Genomic DNA, 6,252 nt, shown 5'->3' on the forward strand with positions numbered 1-6,252 from the left:
CCCCCTGCTCTGCAATTGGTCCATGCTTTGAATGGAAGCTGCTCATTGGCTCCTGAGTCGGTCTGTCAATCTGAAATGCCCATAGAGCGGAAATATGGACGAAAGTTCATAATATAAAACTAGAAGAAGTAAATGTATTAATAGTGATTATTAGAGTGTTTCACTGTTAATTTTACACACATTGTTATTAAACGGATGTTTTTCCTGAGCTGTAACTCAACTGTTGTTTACAATGAGCGCAGGTTAGCTGCTCACAGTCCATCCGGACACACACTCAGCATGTCAAAGATGTTTCTAAACACACATTATGATGTTAGTGCAGATTAAAGCTCATAAAAATGTCTCTAAAGCAGCTACTCGTTAGTGAGGAACATCTACTGATGATCAGTGCAGCAGAATGAGCTCTTCTCACAGGTTGAGGGTTTCAACCACAATATCAGGCCTGGAGCTGCACGATGTTTTCAGCAGTGATAATAGAACCAGATGTTCTCAGCAATGATAATAGAACCAGATGTTCTCAGCAGTGACAACAGAACCGGAGCTGAGCGTGCGCACACTAACCCTCAGAGGTCCAAACAGGACTAAACCCTACCAGAATTCATCTGGATCCACCAAGACTAAAACCTACCAGAACATCTGAACCCACCAGGACTAAAAGCTACCAGAACATCTGGATCCACTAGGACTAAAACCTACCAGAATATCTGGATCCACTAGGGCTAAAACCTACCAGAACATCTGAACCCACCAGGACTAAAACCTACCAGAACATCTGGATCCACCAGGGCTAAAACCTACCAGAACATCAGAACCCACCAGGACTAAAACCTACCAGAACATCTGGATCCACCAGGACTAAAACCTACCAGAACATTTGGATCCACCAGGACTAAAACTTACCAGGAGAACATCTGGATCAATGCTGTGGAGATGCTAATATTTCACTTTTCATCACGAAACACACAAAAACTAGACAAAAAAATGCCCTGTGATGAAGGAGAGCATCAGCAGACCACGGACCAGAGGCTGAGAACAGAAGGTCTGATTTATTTATTGATTATTGATTTAGAGGATTTAGAACATCATCCAATCAGAGCAAGGCGTGGTTCAGACTTTAGGCCTGAGTAATAAATCAGAGTAAATACACTAGTGCAGTGCCCGTTGGAAGTATGTATTGCTATAGAAAAGTGGGAGGTTTAATATTTAGCACTGTAATATAGGCTAGCATACATCGGTAGCTTGCTGAGAGAGAGAGAGAGAAAGCGGCCCGGGGCTGAGATGGTGTCAACTTATAGCTAATCGACTATTTGAACCGTGCAGAGCATAATATTTAGCACTGTAATATAGGCTACATAAACGCTCCTGATCAAAATTTGAAGACCAGATGAAAAATTGCAAAAAGAGAGACAAGGCCTTTACAGACGCTTTTTGTTCTTAAAGACCTTCTCTGGCAGATTCTGTCTGATGGTTATTGCACTGCAGTCCGCCTTAGTAAAAACCTTCATTTGGGTCAAGGATCATTCCGTGTCTTGATGGACAGCCAAACGGATCCTCTTGCTACGGGCCGGTGAATTTTTTTTGGGTCTACCACTTGATTTTTTTTGTTCCATAATCCTCAGGATCTTTTAAGAAGTTCAAAATGACTGTCGAACTGTGTCCAACCTCAACAGCAATGGTGCATTGCGAGAGACCTTGCTTATGCAGCAACAATCCACGTTCAAAGAGAGAACGCTTTTTTACCTTTGCTATCAGGAGGTCATCACAGTGTGAATACCTGACAGAAAATGACAATGAATCCACATTTTGCACAGATTTGGGCTTTTAAAGGTTGCGGTCCTAAACTTTTGATAAGTTGATGAACAGCCTATTTCAGTTCTATTGTTTGAAATAAATTGCTCACTCAATTTTTTTTTGTCTGACTCCCCTTTCTGCTTTTTGCATTTTGAATCTCTGTTTAGAACATTTTTATGATCCAAGAGGAAAAAATGTAAATTCTTGCAATTTTTCAACTGGTCTTAAAATTTTGATCAGGGATGTATCTAGCGAAAGCCTTTTACTTTTATTTTATTATTTTTTTAATCATTATTATTATTCACCTTAGTTACAAATGCCGTTCACTGAGGACACATGCTGGTCAATATTTACTGCAAGTTTTTTTTTCTTCAAGGATATTAGACCCACTTTAGTCATTTTTAAAAGCCCTTTGTGCAGTCACTCCTGTAGATTTTAAGTGGCTTTCAATTTATCCTGAGTTACCATGACTACCTTTCAACATTGAGCTGTTCTGCAAAGCTGCATTTAAGACAATTTTATGAAATAATTTATGAACGGTATCATTGCAGTCCAGACAAATCCAACGATGCACACCTTTGAACCAAGCAGCAGCCATGTTGAAAGTCTCAGGTCAATCTGAGCCTGATTTGCAGAGATATTTGAGGAACAGACAGACAGACAGACAGATACACAGACAGACACATTCCTTGCTTTTATGGATAGATAAACAGGTTTATATTTTAGTAATACAGAACATTACAATATCTCCAATAATGATGTATTTTTTCTTTTATATATTATTTAGTATTAAATACTGGTTTTAGAAGTCATTTCTTTCTCTACTTCTCAGAACATGTAACGCTCAGTTAGATGATCACTGATGACCTTCATCTATAGAACTCGCTCACACATGCTGTCCCTTAGAGCAGAAACAGACTGAAGTGGAACATAATGATGAGCTGTTTGTTAATAAATGTGTCTCTGTGACATCAGCAAGGTTAAACCCAGAATTGTCTTAACTTTACTTTATTCAGTTAAAAACATCCGGATTAACATAAATAACACATATCGACATTTATACACAAAATAAATAGATATGAGTTTTAGTTCATATCGCCCAGCCCTCGTTAGAACAAACATTAAACTACATACACTGGTCCATTAAACTACATGTTTTTTATGTTTAATTAATATTTCTTCTTCTTTCAGGGCTAAGTCTTATAATTTACAATATACATTTATATATAATTTCTAAAAAGTCATCCTTGAATCCTTAATAAAGTGTGTTCTTCTTCCAACTCCATAATCATTAAATTATACATTTATTTGTTTTACTTTTATTGTTTAAAAATAACAATCCATCCATGTAATAATAAAAACAATTAATCTTGTAGTTTTTTTTAAAATTATAAAACAATTATTAATCCAAAGGGACCTGGTGTAGTAACAGTAGTTCACCAGTAGATGGTAGTGTTCTAATACTGTTATGTTTGTGTTGACAGATTATTCACTGTAAACAAACGTTTCCTCTACAGACACTGATGATAAATAATAATAGTGTTGTGTTCAAGACCGCACTATCCGAGACCAAGACTTGCCCGAGACCAGAATGCACCGAGACCAAGACAAGACCAAGACTTTCGGGAGCCGAGACCGAGTCAAGACCAAGACCGAGACAAGCCGAGACCAAGACCATAAACATTTTTTTTTCAATTTAAAAAAATATATAAATAAATAAAATTATGGCAAGTTTCAACAGTTAAATAACATTCTCTCTTTAATTTTAGTTCATTTTAAATACATTTGATGGACAAAAAAGGTGCCTGCAAAAAATTAACTAAAATATTAAAACTACTACTGCTACTGATAAATTCACAATTATTCTACATATTTGAAAACAAGATTTTTATGTCAGCTGAATGTACAGCAAGTGTTTAAAAGCATTTCTGCCAAGAAATAATGATTCTTGATTCTGATTCTTTGAGTTGTGCAGGTCAACAGGTCACAGATTCACAAGATAATTTTTTAGTTTGAAAAAGCCTTTACACAGGTTATTTTTATTAATTTACTTAGTTGATATAGTTTACTTTGGTTACTGTAATGTAACTAGGATATTCAATTAACAAAGGTTTCCAACTGTAACTGTAAAAGTGAAACTTTCTGAAATAAAACTACAAACAAGTTGTCAGCAGTGTAAAAAACATAGAGCTACAGGTAGATGTGAAACTAAATAAAACAAACTCAAACCCTGGAAAAGTCATGTAACAAATTAATCAATTGTTCTTGTTGAGAATTATTATTATTCTACAGTGGAAACAGAAACTATAAAAAATAATTATATTGTGAACCTGTTTATATTGTGGGGAACATATTATATACATACATGTAATTGGAGTCTAAAGACACAAAAAAAAAACCACCACTTTAAAAAGAAAATAGACTAATATAAGACCTCTTTACAGTTATTTAAGTCATTCTGGGCTAGTGCAACTCTGCGGCGATGACGCGATGGTGACGACATAAACCAAGATGGCGGCGGCCCGGACTACAGCCGACATTATGTAATAAAGCCTTAAAAGACATGGATATAATGAAAAGAGTGGATGGACAGAGGCATAAACATGCAGACTTTCACACGGACACACACAGACTTATTAAACACACACAGACTTATTAAACACACACAGACTTATTAAACACACACGGACTTATTAAACACACACGGACCTCAGTACACACGGTAAACGGAACAGGCTTCACCGATTGTTTTATCCCGTTCTTCTCCGTGTTATTATCACATTATAAAAAAGTTTAAAAATAGCAGGAATTAGTGCTGGTCTCGAACGGTCTTGACGGAAAATCCCGAGTCCGAGACAAGACCGAGTCAAAATGCTTCAGAGTCCGAGACGAGACCAAGACCTTTAAAATTTGGTCTCGAGACCAAGACCGGTCTTGACCACCGCAACACTAAATAATAATAATAATAATAATAATAATAATAATAATAAGTCAATATCAGTGAGCTGTAAACTAACTACATACTAAATCACAGGAGACAAAGAGATCAGATCAGCTGTAGTTTGGCTAAAAACACAGTTCTAATATTCAGAGAGTTGTAATTGATGAACCTGAGTCAGTGTTAGGATACAATAGTTTATAATAATATAACATAACATAATAAGGGAGGAACAGTGAACATCTGCGTGTCCTCCAATGAAAACACACCTCAGCTCAGGATCCTCTAAATCAGTGGTTCCCAAATAGAGGTACGTGTACGTGTAGATTTAACAATTAATTTAAAAATAACTGGGAAAAATTCCTAGTTCCTTTTTAGACAAATTTTTGCACAAATTCACCAAAAATGAACAGTATTATTGAGAAAATACTATATTTATTTGTAATTTATATAATTAGCTACATTTCACAAAGGAGACTGTATTTAATTACTATTGAAGTAATCACATAAAAGTTGCATGGTATATTTTTTTTTATTATTTTAAATAAATTCTACATTAAACTCCACTAATTGTTTTAAATTTGTCTTAGGGAACCAACGTTGACTACACAGTTAAGGGTTTAGGAGAGCCCGCTGTTCCACAAATGAAAAAGAATATGAAATACACAGGACAAAAAAAGATTGGGAAACACTGCTCTAAATAACACAAAGACAGGACCTGGTCCACAGCCTGTAGAACTGACGGGATTAGAACCAATACTGGACCATCTGAAACCATCAGAGCTCACCTGAAACCATAAACTACACCATCAGAGGAAACAACATCACTGCCTTTACTGCTGTTATGTGTGTGTGTGTTCCACAAATAAACACGCCACTTCTACATTGAATCAATGCTTTATTTTTTCTCGTATGAAAATAACATTTGAAACAAAAACACTACACACATCCTGTTCATATGGCTTTTATTTTGAAGGGGCTGTATTGATATTTAAAAATAAGTGAAATATATGATATTAAATGAGTTTATCTGTTGGTGCGCACGTGTTAATCAGAGATACACTAATACAACTTTAGGGCTTAATTTATCCTGAAACTAAGCTTGAGTTGTTCAGCCTGATCTCATCAACCAATCAGAGGATCCTCTGAGGGTCAGTGGTTCTAATCCACAGACGACTGGGAACCAATGAGAGGACAGTCGTAGATCGACCAATAGGAATAGGAACCAATAGTTCTGTGATGTGTTCAATGACCTCTGATCATCATCAGATCAATGTGATCAGAAGGAGGGGCGGGGCCATCCATGACCCATACCTCCAAGTGTGGCTCTAACCAATCACAGACAGTACTGACCTCCAACGGGATCAGCAACACATTACCATGGCAACAGCCCGTTTTTATCTTAGTCTGAACAGAGCCAGGATTTATTAATCCACATACTTGGAACAGGTTGGATTTGAAATATATGACAGTGTCTGTTGATCTGATTGGACAAATCAACAGTTCAATGATGAACATATGAT

This window comes from Gouania willdenowi, chromosome 19 (assembly GCF_900634775.1).
Source record: "Gouania willdenowi chromosome 19, fGouWil2.1, whole genome shotgun sequence".
Taxonomy (NCBI): domain Eukaryota; kingdom Metazoa; phylum Chordata; class Actinopteri; order Blenniiformes; family Gobiesocidae; genus Gouania; species Gouania willdenowi.